The sequence below is a fragment of the Mus musculus genome, chromosome 7 (genome assembly GCF_000001635.26).
Source record: "Mus musculus strain C57BL/6J chromosome 7, GRCm38.p6 C57BL/6J".
Taxonomy (NCBI): domain Eukaryota; kingdom Metazoa; phylum Chordata; class Mammalia; order Rodentia; family Muridae; genus Mus; species Mus musculus.
The window spans coordinates 34,974,137-34,994,322 of record NC_000073.6 but is presented as its reverse complement, the minus strand read 5'-3'; the positions used below and the strand labels follow the sequence as shown (position 1 = coordinate 34,994,322).

At 49.0% G+C, this 20,186-nt stretch overlaps 1 protein-coding gene and 1 long non-coding RNA gene across 6 annotated transcripts in view; one reads left to right on the top strand and one right to left on the bottom strand.

Moving 5' to 3' along the window:
• Pepd (peptidase D) overlaps positions 1–20,186 on the bottom strand; it is a 132,302-nt gene that overhangs the window by 50,386 nt on the left and 61,730 nt on the right. The gene's annotated exons all lie outside the window — the stretch shown is intronic.
• Positions 4,214–12,909, top strand: Gm35534. Of its 4 annotated transcripts, XR_003946740.1 has the most exons (4): positions 4,214–8,878; positions 9,229–9,454; positions 9,884–9,974; positions 10,763–10,977. It is a non-coding gene; the product is annotated as a predicted gene, 35534 (long non-coding RNA). The 4 variants fall into 4 exon arrangements; XR_003946741.1 differs by lacking the exon at positions 10,763–10,977 and adding an exon at positions 12,817–12,909 and having other exon boundaries at positions 4,214–9,454; XR_881951.2 differs by having other exon boundaries at positions 4,214–9,454.

Below are 20,186 nucleotides of genomic sequence, written 5' to 3'. Positions count from 1 at the left end.
CTTTACCTCGTGGGTCTTGTGATTAAGTCAGGTCGCAACCTTGAAGGTGCTGCTGTCAGCCTCTCATAAGCCCCCTGGTTTGAAGGGCAAACATTAGTTCCAAGAAATGCCTTTTTAAAAGAATTATAAGTTTACTTATTTTGAGTGTGTGTGTATGTGTGTGTGTGTACCCACTATAACACATGTGTGGAGGTCAGAGGACACCTTGTGGGGGTCAGTTCTCCACCATGCTACCACATGGGGACTGAACTGATCAGGCTTGGTGGCAGGTACCTTTATCTGCTCAGCCACTCACTAGCCCCCCCCCCCCCAATGTTCTGAAATACAAATTCCCCATTGTCTTCCCCTGAAGCCTAGCACTGGGTCATGCAGTCCTTCTCAGTGAACTCCCACATGGTGTGTCATGGGTGGTGCCATAGGCTGGAAATAAACCTTTCCACCATATGCTCTCTAGGTCTCTCCTCTGCTGCCTCAACAGGAGGTCCCTCCTTTCTCCATTCAGCATCCTGTCCGTCAACACTTGCAGTTGTTCCCCACCCCAACTTTCTCCTCGCCACCCCACAGCTGTTACGAGGTGCTTGGAGCCAAACTGCTGACATCTTCATGAGATCCGCTGTGCCTATTTGGGAAAGGCCCCCAAGACTGAGCCTGCTGAACTACAGCACTCCTTCCGAGAAGCAGGGTGTGGGGAGGGTCCGTGGAGTACTGACTATCTAGCAATCCCTCCCAACCGCTTGTATACAATTTTGCATACCTGCACGTGCCTTGGGTCTCTGGGAAGTACTAGAGAGTATAATATTGGGGATGACTAGAGGAAGGGGGTGGTCTCTATAAGGCTAAGAGGAAGTGGTCGTCATTGCTGGGTGAGCTCCACACTTGTGTCTGATAAGGGTGAAATCCTATTTTGGTGTGTCTTTGAGACCTTGGGAGAAAGGGGTTGGGTTGTTTGCCCATCCTCTCAGCCCCTGAACCATCCTCATCTCCACTATCTTGGTTCTAGGCCTCTCCACAAATTCCCTGCTTTCCCCCCTTTTTCCCCTTGCAGCCTGCTGCAGCCATCAGCCCTGTTTACCAAGTCTTTTCTCTGCTTGGCAACCTGTGTCCCCAACCCCACCTCCTATCCTTAATCCCCCTTTCTGCTCTGATAGCCTGGATTCTTACACACTTCAGGTTTCACTGGACTGACACCCGTTAAGGTCTACAAGGTAAAGGCTTGGTCCCTTTGGTGATGGAATCTTTTAAAGATAGGCCTTGCTGGAGGTCTTCAAGTCACTGGGCACATGGCCTTAATGGGGACACCTGTCCCTCTTCTCTGTTGCTTTCTAGCCACAGGGTGAACACATTTGTTCTGTCACATACTGCTACCATGATGTTGCCTTGTCACAGGCCCAAAGCAATGTAACCGCTAGACTGTGGACTAGAACAGTACATCTGTGAACCAAAATAACCTCCCTCTTTATAGGCTGGTCATCTCAGGAGTGTTCCAGGGACAGAATGCTAAGGCAACCGCCCTCTTAAAACTAATGGCAAATGACTTCCAGTATTTCCCTCATTACCTTCCCCGACTTCAGCTTTTGACACTGAATTTGTCACCAAATACATGCCATATTTGACTTTACTTGATTTATCTCCAGACAGATTTCCCTTGCTTTTGCCTCCCCAACTCCCAGAAGAGGGCCTGACACCTGTCATTACGCAGTATTTGTGATGTAACAAACCCGTACAGGCAGTCTGTGGATATGCCATGCCAGGTAGTAGGAACCAGACAGGCTGCCCGGCAAGGATGGACGATGTGTATGTAGTGGACACCTGTCAGCTTGCTTGGCTCTAAGTCAAAAGCTTTCTGAAACAGACATAATTCTGGCCAATTTGGGTTACCTAGGGTCGGTGGAAACAATCCTGGGAACTCCTGGTCTGGACAGGCATGGCAGTCATTTGTAAACCCAGGATTCAGGACTCATAGGCAGGAAGCTTGGGAGTCAGAGGTTAGCTTGGACTGTGTGACTACATGGCATGATCCTGTCTCAGACAAACAGACAGACAGACAGACCACCACCTCCCCACTCTTGAAGGAAAAATGAACTCTGTGGTTTCTGTTGCTTCTGGGAAGCCCAGAGACATTAATGCCTGAAGACTTTCTGAGATGGTCTCTGCGGAAGCACATGCAGGCATTTAACATCTTTCTGGGGAGGCTGCGGCCTCTGCCTAACCCTGAGGGACCAACTGGCACACATACCTCATTACAACACCAAAAAGACGCCCTTTATCTGCCATCCCAGCACTGTGGACCTGATTCCTCGATAACCGCTGGGCTGTGACAACCACATCCCCAGGAAGCATGGCTGCTGGAGGGCACACAGACCCAGGTGACCATGACCCAGATCTGATGCTGCCCTCCCTGAGCAGCAACCCTGTCCCTGTCCCCAGTGCCTGGTGAGGAGCTGTAGGCCTTATTCCCCATGCAGCCCCACTCCTCCTCTTCATAGGAGTGCTTACAGGATACCCACTGGGTGGCAGGCCTCACCAGAGGCCCTGCGGTAGGCCCTGGGGCTGACAAGCCAATCTCCAAATCCTGGTTCCCCAGTTTGCCCCTGGCATGAACATGGACAAATTACTCAACTTCTTTGTTCCTCACCCATTAAAGGAGCTTAATAATGGTCACTGTTCTCTCAGAGCTGCTTTGAGGATTTGATGGATCACACCCTCATTTAATTATAGACACATATGGGTTCCAGACCAGAGCCGGCCTGTAAACAGGTCTTCAGCCATGTCCATTGGAAGCCCCAAGAACTGTTGCTATGGAGTCTGCAACGTCCCCCACTAGGCTCAAGTATTTGAACACCGGGTCCCCAGCCAGTGACACTGTTTGGGGGAAGTTTTGGGACCTTTGGAACAAGGTATCTAGCTCACTGACGCAGACCTCTGGGGGTGGTCCTTGAAAGTTATATCTATCTCTGCTTCCTGCCCAAGCTCTTTGCTTCCTGATTTATCAGAATACAGAGCAGCTGCATATCTCTGCCATATCTAAACTGTGTGCCAAAATAAACCTTTCCTCCCTTAAGTGGCTTCTGCCTGTCATACAGATAGAAAAAGCAACCAGTGCAACTGTACTCTATCGAGCAAGGCCCTTTCTCCATGACCACATCCCTGGACTTTGGAACAGTATCTAATACATAGGAGGTGATCAATAAATGCTTGCAAGGCTAATAGATGGGCTGGAAGCAGCATGGTTTGACTTGAGAGTATGTTTCATGGGCATTGTCATAAATATGTACCCCCCCCATTCTGTGTGTGTGTATGTGTGTATGTATGCCTGTGTATGTCCACATTCATGAGGCTCATAGAGGTGTAGTGGGAAGGCAGAGCCTCTGATTTTCACAGGAGGCAGGCAGGAGGTAGGCAAGGTGCCCAGAACTTCCTGGGTCAGCTTTCCTGGTGGGGGACAGGCTATGCTCACCAACCAAGGCCACCACCTGGCAGCTGGACTGCCACCACCTGGCAGCTGGACTGCCACCACCTGGCAGCTGGACTGCCACCACCTGGCAGTGGGACTCACTACCATTCATCCTTTTTTCTCATCCCAGCGCCCAAGCTATATCTGAGGGAATGCTAAGCTTATGCAGACACACTCTCCAGCCTCCTCACCACCCTCCCTCCATCTACCTGCCACCCAGAGCCCCAGCCCCAGCTGATGGGAGTATGGTCCAGCTCACTTTGCTGTGAGCAGAACTGAGAACTGGCTCTGCTGCCCTCGCCTCCCCTCCCACAAGGCTTCCCTTGCTCCTTTTGCTGCTCATCTTCCCATCCTGTGGCACTACAGAGCCAGCTCCTCAATTCCTCAGACAAAGATGTCTGAGGAATTTACTATGCGCATTTGCTTTCTGTGATAGTTTGAAAGAGAATGGACCCCATAGGCTCAAATATTTGAATGCTCAGCCATCAGGGAGTAGCACAGTTTGAGAAGGATCAAGAGGTGTGGCCTTGTTGAAGGAAGTGCATCACTGGAGAGGTGGAGGTGGGGGGCTCTGAGGTTCCAAAAGCCACACCAGGCAAAGGGTGCTCCTCTCCCCACGACCCTTGCTGCCCCCTTCCCCTACAGATCAAGACGTAGCTCTCAGCTACTGCTCCAGAGCCATGCTCCCTGCCATGATGATAATGAACTAACCCCCTGAAACTGTAAGCCAGCCCCTATTTAAATGCATTCTTTTAGAAGAGTTGTCTTGGTTGTGGTGTCTCTTCACAGGAACAGAACAGTGACTAAGATGCTCTCCCTATGTCATCCTTCTGGATGTCATCTATGTGCCCAGCCCCAGAGGCCAGCCCTGAAGAAAGTAGATGGTACCTAGGGCTGGAGAGACGGTTCAGTGGTTAAGAATGCTTACTGTTCTAGCCGGGGATCTGAGTTTAGCTTCCAGCAGCCCTATCTACCTGTAAATTCACATGCATACATGCATACACATAATTTTTTAAAATGTAAATCTCTTAGAAGGTAGCTGGTGCTGAGCCAGCAGTGTGGAGCAGTGACCAAGGTCCCATGCAGGTTTCTGCAGGTGGCAGAGCACATAGAGATCTTCCTTGATTCACATATGGGGGTCCCAGATCACACAATATGACTGTATTTGAAGACAGGGCTTTACGGATGTATAGACATGGGGCTGGAGAGAGAGATCAGTGGTAAGAGTGCTTGCTTCTGTAAACATGAGGCACTGAGTTCAGATTTCAGGATCACATAAAAAACTGGGCATGGCCTGATACCTTGATTCTTGACTGCCAGCTTGCAGAGTTATGAGGAATAAATTTCTGTTGTTAAACCTCTCAGTCTGTGATTTTTTTTTTTTTATTGAACTTTGAGCTGACTGATGCCTGTACCTCTAAGCCAGGGGGGTGACAGAAGGGTCCCCCGAAACATCAGGTAGGCTTTGGCCACAAACACTTGAATTCTAAACTGGAAATCTTACCTACTTAGCAGGAGTCAGAAAAAAGACAGAGGAGCCCTCTCCTCCAGGCCAGTCCCTGACACGGTATGGAGGACAGACCTGGATGTCAGGAGAGAGGAGAGGACCTGTTTGACCCCAGCAGGGGTTCTGACCACTCCATCCTGCATGGACTACTGGTCCCAACCAGACTGTGAGCCTGTTGGATTCGCTCCTTTCCTCTTCAAAGCATTCAAGATTGATTGCCGAGCCTCGCCATGAATCAAGAGAGAGTCACTCCTCATTATCTACTTAGAATTCCCCAGGTTCTTCCTACAAAACCATCCCTCAGCTGTTTGATCTCCCAGCCACCAGCACTATCTCCAGGCACGCCACCCATCACGGCAGCCACCAGACACTTTTTTCTCCTAGGCGCTTTTCTCGGGACCCAGATGAATTTCCACCTTTCTCTGGCTTTAAGACGAGCTGCCGAGATAAATGATTCAAAGACTCTGGCTGTTGCTAGAAATATATAGACTGTGAAAGCTGCTTCTGCATAAGCCAGCATAAGGGGGGCCAGCGCTGGCTAGCATGCTGCTGCTGCTGCTCTGGCCATAGCCACATGCTCTCTGCAGTGTTTTCATGTGTAGACTGATGAGGCTTGTGCAGCCTGCGTGGCCAAGCCAGGCCAAGCCCCTGCTGCCTCCTGCATAATGCCACTGACAATCTCAGGGCATATGCCAACTGACTGTGGTTAGCAGGAAGGAGGCATCCTGTTTGCATACTGTATCCAAAAGGAATCTTGTCTCCAGTCCTGCTGCTAGCACCTGCTTGCCTAGAAAGCAAGCCCTTGGCCCACCACAGGGCATGCTCAGCTGCTCGTCCCATCCCATCCAGGGGTGAGGCTCTGCAGGCAGACTTCCCCCTCCTCCTTTCACAGTGCCAGTCAGGCTTTCTCCACCTATGGGAAGCCATACAACTTTCAGGTGAATCTTTCTCCTCTGCCATCAGTTGCCTAGGAAGGAACTGAGCCTGCTTCTCTTGCTTGGATGAACTGGTAGAAAATAACACTACACAAATGAAGCTTAGCCGGGTTCAGTCACCCAGGCACCTGTCATGCCAGGGGCAGGGCAAACATGAAGGGCCTTCTACCAAGCAGTTCCAGGAACTCCATACTGAGAGTGCCACACACTCCTGTTCCTAGATAGGATGGCCCAGAGAAGGCCCTGAGCAGCCACAGAGCTGCTGTTGAAGGCTGAGTGACATGGGAACTGCTCTAACCCTGGTGCAGATACAGAAGGCCAGGGCTTGCCCCTCATAAATTGGAAGGACTCAGTCAGAGTGCTATTAGAGACCCTGTGTCTGTATAATGAGTGCTAAGAGGCACGTGTGAGTGTAAGTGTGTTTGAGTGTGTGAGATAGTGTGTGTGAGAGTAGTGAGTGTATAAGTGTATATGAGTGTGTGGGAGTGTGTATAAGTATGTGAGTGTTTATAAGTGTATGTGTTTGTAAGTCAGTGTGCAAATGTGAGTGAATATGTATATGAGTTGTGTGAGTGTATGAGTGAGGGGTGTGTGTGTGTGTGTGTGTGTGTGTGTATGCAGGATCAGGTAGGGATGCAGAGTTGAGGTCATGACTCTTTCTCACAGAACCAGGTTGTCAAAGACTGTAGAATTCATGTGAAGGCAGCTGGCTAGGTCTGCAAGCAGCAGGCAATCGCTACAGGCCCTTTCCTATACCCAAACCCCTAGCAGGCTCCTAAAGTTGCTATAACCCAGGACACCTGACAAATATATTCATTATCCTGCAGGCAGGACAGGATCCTGATAGTACAGTCCCCCGGCTGGAGGCCTCTGAACAATACTGGGTACCATCCACCACCATCAACAGCTGGTTCCCTCGGGTGTCAGAGCCTCTTCACACTTTCCAGGGAGAGGGGAGTCTCGCACTCTGTGTGGCAGCTGCAGGCAAGCAGCTGTGTCTAAAAAGGGGGAGGTGGTCAGCAAGCTGACTGACTGCCCCAGACGTTCTTCATCTACTTGCTCTAGGACAGCCATGAGAGTCTGGATCCCACCCTATGGCGTGCTCTTGGACAGATGCTGTAAGAACCCAGAGGGCTCACAAGATTCCCCGTCTATGCCCCTTGACTGAGTGAAGCCAAACACAGCCTGAGCTGTGGGCAGGACAGAGGCTAGCATGGCCTGGGAGGCTCCACTGCCCCAGGAACTGGGGTCTCTCCAGGAGGAATCCTCTCCCCACCCTGCCCAGTGTGCTACAAAAACCAATTCCAGGTTTCAGGAGCAGATGTGTCTACCGGCAGATATGGAAACGCCTTTCAAAGTTCCAGGGTTAAACCCATCATGACATCCACAGAATTCAGAGCTGGGAGGGGAAAAACTCCCAGCCCAGAATAATTGCTCCCAGAGGGAGCGTCGTTTTGCACTGGCATGTACAAGGTCTGGATGAGAATTCTCTAAAATCGGCAAGGAAGCTGGCGGCTAATCATAACTGTCTGCCTGTGCCAGGAGCCAAACTGACATCACCACCCCTCTGGGACAATCTTCCTTAGACCCCACACGGTCCCACAATGGCTCCTGACACCAAGGAGGGAGAACCAAGCCACTCTGAGACAGGCTTGGGATCTACCAGGGGACTCCTTTGGAAGTGTGTTAGGAAGAGTGGGGGCTCCTGGGGTGGGAGCAGGGCTTACTCAGAGGCCCAGAGGGCCCTGGCAGGAGCAGAGCCCACCAGGCATTTAGGCACAAAACACAAAGCCTTTTATTTTCCACCCATAGCACTTCCCTTTTCTTTTTTAAAAATGTGTGAACCTTTAGACTCCCCCTTCCCCACCCTCGTCTTGATAGAGACATTGGTATGAGAAATCTTTTTTACCTAGGAGAGAATCAGCATTCTAGGTGACAGAAAGTCAGCCTGGGGGAGAGGGGGAGGAAAGGGGAAAAAGGAGCTTGGGGAGGGCTAGGGGAAAGGTTTGGGGGGGGGTGTCAGAGGGAACAGTTCGGGGAGGCTATGTCCTGTACCTGTCACCACTACTGAGTGCTGGGATTAAAGGTGTTTGCCACCACAACCGGTTGCCACCACAAATGACATAATTACAATTTCAAAAAAAATTAAAAATTATTATAACAACAACAACAACAACAACAAAAAACCCAAAACACTGTAGGGACCAAACTGAGGATGTCTACTAAGCAGAACCCAGAAGCTACCAGAATATAAACTCTGGCCTTCACCATGATAAAAAATTTCCTCCTGGAGTTGTCGTGGTGGTAAAGATCTATTACTCCAGTTACTGAGGAGGCAGAGGCAGGAGGGTAGCACATTCAAGGCCTGCCTGAGCTAAGGAATAAGATCAAGAATGGTCTGGACAGCTTAGTGAGACCCTAGGAGGCAGAGGCCTGGGCTTACAGAGCCAGCTCTAGGACAGCCAGGGCTACATAGAGAAACCTTGTCCTGGAAAACAAACATAAACATAAACAGAGGAGCAGGGGTGTGGTTTAGCAGGAGGAGCAGGGGTGTGGCTTAGCAGGAGGGTGCAAACACAGTGTGAGAGCCTCTAGATAACCACACTTCCTCAGAGGTTGGCCTACAGTGGCCAAAGTCTACCATTACAGCTGCCCTAAAGAAAAGTCAGGCAAAGCTAACCCCAGCTGGTGAAGATGTCTGAGGAAAGGAGGTGCACAGGCAGCTCACACCCACTCCTTAGCTCTTTGGGAGTTCACCTCCCACAGTCTATCTACAACTTAAATATCCACTCCCTTTCTTCTGTACCTGAGCACTTCCAGAAGGCATCCTGGGCCCACCTGACAGCTCTCAGTCAGCTGAGCGGATGGGGCCAGAGCCACAATATCTGTTGTGGTAAAATAAGAAATATCTCCCCCAAAGCTCCAGTGTTGTGGGCTCTGCCCCCGGCAGGCCTTGCTGAGACTAAGACATTAACGTCACTGGTGAGTTCGTAGCTCGGCTGTGAAGAGGAGGTAGGGGCTGGCTGGAGGAAGGAAGTCTATGCAGATAGCCTAGCTTGGTTTCCAGTAGACTCTGCTCCTGGCTTCCACAGGTGGCCAACAGTGCTCCTCCACAAACTTCCTCCATCGCCTACAAGCAAGACCTGGTGGGTCGTGGACTGAAACCTCCCACACTTAAGCCCAGATCAATCGTTCCTCCTGTAGACGTCCTCAGGGTTTTAGTTGCAGTGATAAAAACCTCATACATCCTCTGTGAGGAATGGGAGGAAGTTTAGAGACAGCCTCTAACATGTGAGAAAAAAAAATTGTTTTTTTCTATCAATGATGGCTAGGCTGCTGAGGACAAATATTCCCGTGGCCTCCTCCATCCTGTAAGACTGCAGTGACCCCGAACACTCCTGAGACCTGCTTTGCTATCATTCCCTGCCCCTCGTGCCTGTTACTCATCAGCCAGCTGTGTCAGACTCTGAGGTCCAGCTCCCAGCAGTGGGGTTGAGAGTCACAGCTGTGCTGGAGGAGAAGGACGTGAACGCCACACCTCCTGCTCTTGCTTCAGAGGTTAGGATCCTAGTACACCTCTTTTGTGAAAGGAAATTGCCTGACCGGGTTATCTGACCTCTGTTCTCCTGTTTCCCTGTGACAGTGGGTATATTCTTTTCCTGGGTTGGTGAGTGTGAAGTGGGCGGTTAGGATGTGGGAGCACAGTCATGGTGGGGTTCAAGCTGGGAGAGGTTACATCACAAACTGCCAGCAATTCACGGGCGAGCGGCAGACCAGGCGGAAGAAGGTTATAGGAAGTAGACCTGGAAATCCCACACAAACTGAAAGTCTCTGCATCTGTGTTAAAGATCTGGCAGCCTGCTTGATTTTGACAAAGCAAAGCACAATGACTGTGGAGCAAGCCTAGAGCCCAAAGCACTCTGGGTTATTGCTAACAGTCAGTTGCCTTGACTTCTGTATCTGACCCCACATTCTCCTGACTCCCAGGGAAGCTTTTCAGAATGCAGAGCTATGCCTCACTGACCTCTAGCTCCGCCACTCCAGGACCTAAGGACATTGGAACACTGTAACCACTAAGGTAACTGGTAATGTGTTGATACACAACTTTCTTTTGTTTGGTGACTATAAAAGTTCAGGTAACCTCTTCTGCAATGAAACAGCATTCAGGACAACCTCAATCCATGTTTCTGGGTCATGGTCACTATTATTTGGCTCAGAGTAAGGCAGAGTCAGGATTTTATATAAACAAGAGAAAGGGCAGTCGTCTTAGTCTGTGAGAGCAGGGATTTCAAAGATGCACAGAGACAAAGAAAGCATCATAGGAGCTCTCGGAGACAGCCCCAGGCCTGAGTGCATGGCTTCTGCCCACACCATGTTACTTTTAATAACACCATATTACTTTAACATGGAAGGAAGCCACAGAGAGATGGGGGTTGGAGGACTTGTCTAGAGTGGCAGGATAAACCATTCATTCCATCACAGGTCTCAGATCACATGACCCCCTGAGGGGTTAAAGGCTTACTGCTGAGGAGTGGCCAGAGGGATAAGGATAGTAATGATGTACCATGTGATACTGCCAGTTGGGTAGGGATACCAGCCCAGGATACTGCGGGCAGAACAGCCTCTCAGGCAACAGCCTTGACTCCATAAGCCTGTTACACACATTAGTCAGGGGGGTGCCCCTCCTCCCCTCATCTGTCCTGTGTTACATGAGGTGGCTCCTCTGGCCAGTGTTGATGGGCCGAAGTCAGAACCCACAACTCTAAATCTTGCTAGCTACGATGTGAGGTGCCACCCACTGAAAAGCTTTACCAGAGCCCTGCTCAGGCATAGGCTCAAACAGCCTCCCGAAACTTTGTCTCCCAGTGTCTGGCAGGTGGACAGATTTACCCTAGACTCTCCAAGTAACCGCTTTCTGAACAGTACCACGACAGAGCCTTGGGGAAAACATCTCTCTCAAGAATCTTGGGAGCATCTGTCTAGGCACGAAGACTAAAAGTTCTCAGGAAAAGAGCAAGAGGGGCTGGTGAGATGGCTCAGTGGGTAAGAGCACCTGACTGCTCTTCCGAAGGTCTGGAGTTCAAATCCCAGCAACCACATGGTGGCTCACAACCATCTGTAACAAGATCTGATGCCCTCTTCTGGAGTGTCTGAAGACAGCTAAGGTGTACTTACATATAATAAATAAATCTTAAAAAAAAAAAAAGAGCAAGAGTGTAACTTGTCAAAGACCTCAGTTTTGGGGGGGAAACAGAGACTCAAAACCCATTTATGCCATCAGCAAGCAGAAAAGCCTCCCCCACATATGAGATACTCCAAACACAGAGCCAAGACTTAGCAAACATGAGGCTTGAAAGTAAAGGGCACGCATGCCTTTTCTAAGATAGCCTCAGGTTGTTGTACAGCTGTCATCTAAGCCAGAGTTCAGCTGTGCCCACATGCAAACAATATTCCAGTGGGGCTTCTGGAGGGGATATTCCCTTATAGTTCTGAGGTGAGCTGGAGAGGGTCCTGAGACCCTCTCCAGAATGTCCAACCACTCCTGCCGATCAGCACACTGACCAGCACGTCTAATTCTGCCCTAACCACACATGGCCTTGGGGAGGGCTCAGAAGTATATAGACTAGGAAGAGTTGGAGAAGGGTTCTCCATGCATGCAGCCATGAGGAAGACAATATGCTAGGTACCGACCTTCTGGTGTTACCCACACTTCTGCCTGTAATCCCCACCCACTGCTTGTAAGCCTAATGAAGTGGAAATGCCAAAGAACTGCTCATGAAGTTCCTGAGGCAGCTTGCTGAGATTCCACAGCCTTGCCTTAGGCTGGTTGGTGAGCCTGTGGTTTCCTCAGGATTGAACTACAGCTGTTGGTTTGTGTGTGGTGTCTGCCTGCCTAGAGGACTGGTCTGCAGCTGCTGAGCTGTATTTGGTGTTTGCTTTGGGACTGGACTGTTGACAAAGAAGATTGAGCTCGCCCCCAAAGAACTATTGCTGAACAGGCCCACTTCCCCCACATCCTAATAACTTTTCTCTTCCACTACCTCTGCTGGGTAGTGGGTAAAAGGAGAGGTTGAACACTTATTAAAGTAGGTTGCAAAAATTGTATGCCTACAGGTGGCGCACAACATGGGGTCTAATCCATTCACAAACACTTCCTAGATATACCAGCAGTGGCACAACCTAACAGGAACAGCCAGGCCTCAGCTGAATCAGCACAAGTCAGGGGGAGGTATTCGGACCGCAGGAACGCCAGGAGATATTCTCTGCTATGCCTCTCTCAACAAAGCGTAGGTCAGTGAAGATGCAAGACCAAGAACCATTGCACAGCTAGCTCCACAAGCAAGCCCCTCTCACAATCCGTTGAGTCCTATCTATAGTCCCTCCACACATCACATCTCCTCCATGGGTCTTGCCTCAGCACATGGATCTGACTCAGCAAAACTCCACCTGAGTCTGTATCAGCTGACATCCTTCTGCCAATCGGCCCATGTCCGAGGAACTGGCAAGCTGCCGCAGTTACCTCATAAACAGTTCTTTGGCGAGTTTCTCTCAATGGTGACGTTACCACTTCAACCTAATAAATTCCTTGGTTCTCCAGAGTGAACTCTGATGGACTAGTACCTCACTTTGAAACCAGGACCTTAGGAGGAGGGGTAGACTTTGTTTCTCCTAGGGAAAGAATTTTAGCAACACAAGTTTAAATCTCTATAAAAATAAAGTACAAGTGGGAAGCAATTCAAGGAAATATAAGTTGTATAAAACCCATCACAAAACCACACAACTAGGAGGTAAAAGGAAAAGAGGTTGAAAGGAGACTATATGCTTGGTTTCCAATTCTTTAACTGAGACAGAGATGTGAACTCCATTTTAACTCAGACAGACTGCAGAGAAATGCAAGTCATCTGTTTCTTAATTTACAGGTGACTCCACAGCGAAAGAGGGACGCATATGAAAGAACACAAAGGACACTTCAACCGCTCAAAGCAGCAGGAAAAAAAATATCAAAGCTATAAAGTTAAAACAGAAACCAGAAAGCATCCAGGAACTGTAGGGAAGAGAACAGGCATGCTGCCTCCCCAGGAAATGTGCCAGGTAAGAAATTTTCTGCTTTTTTTCCCCCAGTGCTAAGGTTCCAAACCCAAGGCCTTGCACATGCTTGGCCAGTGTTCTGCCACAGACCTACACCCCAGCCCACCACAGTAATGTGAATGGCTCTGCTAACACAGTGAGGACCTTCTATTTGGAATAAACTCCAATTTAGAAGCAACAGAAGACATCACAATAAAGGAAGAGGGACCAGGGATATAGCTCAGCCAGCCATGTGCTTGCCTTACAAGCATGAGGACCTGATTTAATTCTCAGGACCCATCTATATGAAACAAACAAAACCACCTAGGAATGGCAACTCTGTGTCTATAAACCTAGAGCTGGGGAGGAGAAGCAAGATCTTGTCTCAGAAAGACAAAAAGAAGAAAGCACGCCTTTAATCCCAGCACTCGGGAGGCAGAGGCAGGCAGATTTCTGAGTTTGAGGCCAGCCTGGTCTACAGAGTGAGTTCCAGGTCAGCCAGGGCTACACAGAGAAACCCTGTCTCGAAAAAACAAACAAACAAAACAAACAAACAAAAAAGCCACAAAGAAAAATCTCAAAGTGATTTTTTTTTTAAACAAAAGACCACATCTTATTACAAATGGTGACAAACCCAGTGACTAATAACAAAAAGTTAACCAAGAAAAACCCAAACATATCAATCAATCTGGAACAAATTAGTTCATTTCTCGGGTCAAAAACCAAATCAATCAAAACTTACTAAAATAGGACCAAGGGTGCTCAATAGCAAATTAGCCCAAATCAATGGATTATATGAGCAGAGAGTTAAGATTCACTCACACAGGCTTAACATGGATATTCAAAAGCAGCACCTGGAAGAGACGAGAAAGGACGTAAGGCTGGAATTGGAAATCCATGGGTCAAACAAACAACAGATCCAGAAAAGATATTTAGGAACAGATTGACTGTACGAAGAGATCAATCAAGCAGACCCAACTGTTACAAACTGATCAATAGAGGAAGAGCATGGATTCATAGCAGGAAAGTGAAAGGAAATATACCTGTGGATATGAAGGAGAGAGTTTAAAAATGGGGGAGCATAAAATGAGTAATTTACAGTCCTTGGTGAAAGTAAAACCTTTCCAAGAAGCGATCCTACCGCACCTATGCTCCGGGCGGGAGCCTGCAGTGACCAGCTCTGAAGGAACCCCAACTGCAAGACTGGGGGGGGGGTCACAGCGTCACAGGATGTCAGCCTTTTGTGCTTTCTATATTGTTCCCCCAAAAAGAAAAATGGGGGTGGAGGTGAGCTTGCCCTAACTATACCTTGACCTTAAATGTGTCTAGGAGGGAAAAAAGGTGCTTGGAGCTAAATCTGAGACTATATAAAGTGTGAATGGGGCTAATAAGCCAACCCCATTATGGCGGATAGAAAATCACTGTAATGATAGCTACACTCACTGAATCCACTCAACCAGGCTATGAAGGGTTATTAGCAAAGATCTCAGATGAGGAATCATATGTATATGTAAGTATATGTATACCACAGGTGTGCAGGTGCCCACAGACACCAGAAGACAGTAATGAATCCCCCAAAACTGGAATTATGGCTGTGAGCCACCATGTGGGTGCTGGGAACCAAATCCAGGTCCTCTGTAATAGTAGCTGATCCATCTCTCCAGCCCCCAATCCTGGTTTCTGACATGATTCTCCAGTAACAGCAACTAGCATGCCTTAGAGAAATGTCTCCCCTCAAGGGCTTGAACAAAGAATATACAAGATGAGCCTGGAGCATCTTGCAATCAGAGAGAAAGCCAAGGGAGTGCTCGTAAAGCAAAATGACAGGTGTTTATCAAAGAGACACAAGAGCCAAATGAAAGAGCCTTCGGCTCTCAGAGTTAGAACGACTGGAGCATTGAGATGAATGGCCCAAGTCCAGATTGCAATCCAAAATCTAAACTAAGCATCCAAGAGTCTAAATAGAAATGAGTATAAAACACTGAATAAATAACCAGGAGAGAAGAGAGCACTGTGTACCTAGGCTTCATAATAAATAAGGCATTCGGGTCCCCCTCAAGGAGGTGGAGCTCACCCCCCCCGCCCCGTGCCTATGTGCAGCCTGTGCATAGTGCCCTCTCACAAAGTAAGCTAGTGGAAAGGGAAGGGTGGGAGTCACCTCACAGGAGAAACCAAACAAGCCAAACCAAACCTCGGCAGGTGACCAGGTCCCTACCAACACACATGCACCAAGGGACAGCTATTCCTCGCTACTTTCGGATGACGGTGGCACTGTACTTCCTCCATGTATCACACAACCCCAATGTAAGCCTGAGGAGCTGAAATGGGGAGACAGACGCCATTCCCATCACCTAAGCCTGGCTCCTTATAACTGTCAAGGTTGTCACAAACAAGGGCAGACCGAGGGAGCTGCAGGACACAGAACAACTAGATTCCGTATGGTTTCCTCGGCCAACTCGGCCAAGACACTAGGTGAAAGCTGAGAAACCAGAACAGATTAGCTAACAGCAACCAGCTATCAGCGCTGTTCCCGAGGGGCCAAACCTTCCATGGCAATTCCAGCAAAGGTGAAGACGAGGCAGCGTGCCCACAACTTTCTACTACGCTCCCAACTCTCTCATCTACAACTTTATTTAAAAGTAGTACTTCCTGCTCTTGCAGAAGACCTAAGTTTGGTTCCCAGTCCCTGATTCAGGTGGTTCACAACCATCCCTAGCTGCAGCTCCAGGGGACTGATGCTCTCCTCTGGCTCCCCAGGGACACCCCACAGATGTGGCATGCACTCACACACAGACACCCATAAATAGATAAGATAAACATGTTAAAGACCTCTCTCTCTCTCTCTCTCTCCCCCCCCACCCTCATCTCTCTCCCCTCACCCAAGATGCTTAAAAGGCAGCTGATAACATTCCACATCCTTTCCTGATACAATCTCCAAGCAAGCCAGGAAGACAGTTTCCTTAAACTGATGATAAACACTATCTGAAATAAACAGAATCCCCTTAGTGTTGAAACAGTGCAGATCCACAAAAGCACCCACTGGGTCCCAGAGGAGGATTCTGACTCCTCTGGCATTGGAAAGAATGACTGCTTTAGATGATGTTGTCTCCACAGCCTGGACTAGTTCATCACTTGACTATATATTTACAGAGAGTACATGCTTGCACACACTCATGAGTGCACTCGGGGTGATAGTGGGGAGGGGGTGTTGCTGACCTCTGTCATGGTGGGCTACCAAGCAATTGCTGGCAAGAAACCAACATAAGGCCAGCAAAGCCATAAAGGGTTTTCTGAATCCAGCTGTGGGCTCTGGGTGGCCTATCATCCCTTTTGAATGAGCTGTACTACACACAGCTCTCACCCTTCGACTCCGGCTGAATGCAGTTGTGTCTGATATGGAAAGGACAGGTACCACCTATGGGCAATATAACTAGGCTCACAGAGAAGGGCCATTAATCATCTCTTACCTGGTACCCAGGACAGTCTGCACTCCGGATTTGTCCCCAATGTCCCCTTCTCTTCAAAACCCAAGTATCCTTTACAAGGGGGCAGACAATAAACTAGGGACAGCCTCACTGATGTCCAGATCAGATCAGAATGTACTTAGCTGGAAACTGGGCATCTCCAGAATCTTCCAAGAAGGAAACAGACCTCTGAGCGACACCCATCACCACCACCACCAATCTTGTTGAGTGACTCATGAGGAGTCCCAACACTGGATATGGACTTACAAGGCTGGGTCTGACCTCATGCCCAGTAAACAAGGCATCTGGGCAAGCCACAGAACAAGAGGAGGGCAGTGTGGGCACAGAGGTCACTCTTTAGAGATGGCAGTGTGCCTAGAGGGATGGTGAACAAGGAAGCGAGGATTTCATCTTGTCTAAAACCAGCACTCGGGAGGCAACCATAGGAGGCTCTTGAATTGAAAATGGCTACGTAGTGAGACTTTGACAAAACTGAGGGCTGGGGTTATGGCTCAGTGGTAGTGTTTTGCCTATGTGCTCAGTCCTGTGTTTTATCTCCATGAGCAAGGAAAAGAAAGAAGGTGAGGGAGTAAGGAGGAGGAGGAGGGAGAGGAGAAAGGGGAAAGAGGAGGAGGAAAAAAGAGACGAGAGAGGAAGATGAAGAGGAAGAAGAGGAGAAGGGAGAGGGGAAGGAGGAAGATGAGGAGGGGAAGGGAATCAACTCCAGCAGACTGCTAGAGCAGCCAGTGCTTGCCTACCCAGAGTGAGGGGTGCAGACAGGGGCCCACAGAGCCCATGTGCTGCAGGCTGCCTGCTGCCCTGCAGCTCTGACCTCCAGAACTTCCTCTGTCCTTACTGGAGCTAAAGTTTCTAATCCTTTAAAGACAAAAGGAACTGGTTCCGGTTAAAGTAAATGCGGCCAGGGTTTCACAACTTGAGACCTTGGTACACGGGAAACTTCACCACTGATCCAGCACCTGGAGACTTGGATGGAATATCCAAGTTGGGGTTACTAGAGGTTTATGTGTATCTATGAGATGTGTGGTGTGAGTGTGCTAGTGTGTGTGGAGTGTGATGTGTGTACAGTGTGTAGCATGTAAAGCACCCAGAAGATGTGTTTGTGCAGTGTATACAGGAGCATGGGGGTGTAGGGATGTGTGTGGCAGGCATCAGTGTGTAGTGTCAATATGTGTGACATGCATGTGATAACGAGATGAAGTCCCTCAGGCTTGTCCCTAACCCACCTCCCCAAATCTGGACATAACAGGCACCCTGAAGACAGCAGACACATTTGCCCAAAGTGCAGGAAAAAGCAATAAGACCTTTCATTTTAAAAATGCACAGCTGGGCAAGTTCTTCATTAACACTGGCCTAAAAGAAAACAGGAGCCTACCACGGTGAGTTACTGCCTATGACAGGGACCCAGAAAAACCCAGTTCTAGTGGAGGGGTTCCAGGCAGGGCTGAAGATTGTCGAGAGGGATTTCTTCACTGGGGAGAATGGCGTGGGGGGCAATGGGACACAGTCATACCCACAGAACCTGTCTTCCTCACAGTACCCACCTCCACAAGCTGCCATGACAGGGCCCCAAATCGCCCCTTCGCAGATGGGAGTGGGGGACACAGCAATCCCAATTAAGGTCCCAGGCTGTCAACGGCATCAAGTTATTAATCTCCTTGTAGTAAATGTGAACTGGGACCTGCTTACACAGCCAATTGAGCATGCTCTAAATTAGTGTTTGCAGGTAATTGATTCAGCTGCCAGCCCCATGCCAGCCAGCTACAAGCCAGTTACGCCACTAACATTAAATAATATGAGATGGTAAAATGGACCGCCTGATTGGGCCCGGAGTCAGATGCTGGGCGAGCCCGATTCGTCCAAACATTAACGTCTTATTGGTTTAACACAATTTACTACACCTCGATTTTGGAAAATGATTTTCATTTCCTGGCTGGCAGGCGTAGCACAGAGGAGAAGGCTGTGTCTTCATAAACGACATCAGCTAGCTTACGCTTTTTTAACATGCCCTCAAGATTGTATAATAAATCTCTGATAATTAAAAAAGGGGGGGAGAGGAACAGAGCTTAGACTGAAGTCTCTAGCTGGCATCCCTGAGTGGGTAAAGCTGTTTGTCTGGTGCTGCTCGACTTCCACCCCAGCTTCCAGTCCTGGCTGCCCACCCCTGCCCCGCTCTGTGGCCTGCAGGTTTGAAGGATGCCCACGGTGAGTGCAGAGCACCATCGGCACACATGGAAAGGAAGCTCTCTTCCTTTTGCCCCACGAGTCCACAGCCCACATCACACTTGGGCTGCCCTGATCTATCTGCCCAGAGGTCCAGTCTGTGCTAAAAGAGCCACATCCCCTGGATAGCCAACAACACCTGCTTTAGAAGACTCTGATTTCAACTTGAGAATAATCCTCAAGTCTCTAGTGGCATGCAGGGTGTTAGAAAAATAGCTCAGATCCCTTTTCTCTCTCTTCCATCCATCTGTCCATCCATCCATCCATCCATCCATCCATCCATCCATCCATACAACCTAGATATGTTTCCTGATACCAGCTACTGAATAGGGAAATGACACACAAGTCCTGAGACATCTCCAGATTCTCATTGACATAGACTGCAATGGTGCCAGAAAGTGGCCCAGGCAGTGACAGTGCCTGTGGAAAGAGGACTTGGGACTAAGAGTCAACCCAGTTCATGGCCGCAGATGTCTAAGGGGCAGGGGAGTTGTGCTCTTGAAACCTAGGCAGCGACACCTTCAGATGTGACGACAACCACGGACAACTGTCTTTCCACTACGTCCAGGAGCAGACTTTGCACCTCATTGCTGTTACCACCTCTTCCACTCTTCCCTGCATGCCCATGCTCACCAGCCCCTTTATGCTGAGTTCTCAGTGACCCCATGATCAGGTGCTCCTATTGGCTGAGGCCCACAGACAGACACTATTTCCCTCTATAGTAGTGGTTCTTAATCTTCTTAATGCTGTGACCTTTTAATACAGTTCCTCATGTTGTGGTTATAAAACTATTCCACTGCCACTTCATAACTAACTGTGCTGCTGTTATGAACTGTAATGTAAATATATGATATGCAGGATATCTGATATGCAACCGCAAAGGGATTGAGATCCACAGGCTGAGAATCACTGCTCTAGAATCTAGCCGTCCACATCTAGCCGTCCACATGGGCCACAGGTGGATGTGGCATGCACGATACACATGAGAAAACCAGCTGGTCTTCATGCCAAATCTTCGCACTTGACACCCTCTGTATACCTATACCTGTCCACCTGGCAGCGTGCTGGCAAAGCTTCAGACTGCTCTGTCCGTAACTCAGAGATCCAGGCACCAAGCTCCCCCCAGGATACCTAGCAGCCCAGTGTAATGCACAGCCAAGGAATCCAAAAAGAAAAGAGAGTTTTACATCAGTGTAGACCAAAGCAAAGGATAATACTAAGAAATTATAGTCAGGGTACTGGAGGGAGGGCTCAGGGGTCAAAAGCACTTAGTGATCTTTCAGATTTGGTTCCAGGGCCACATCATGTAGAGTTACTACTTGTAACTCCTGTTCCAGGGATCCACTGTCCTCCTCAGGCACCTGTATGCACATGGTACACATAAACTAACACACACACACACACACACACACACACACACACACACACATACACACACGCACACATGCATAAGAGAGGAATGACAAGATGGCTCAGCAGGGAAAAGCACTTGTCTCCAAGCCTGACAACCTGAGTTT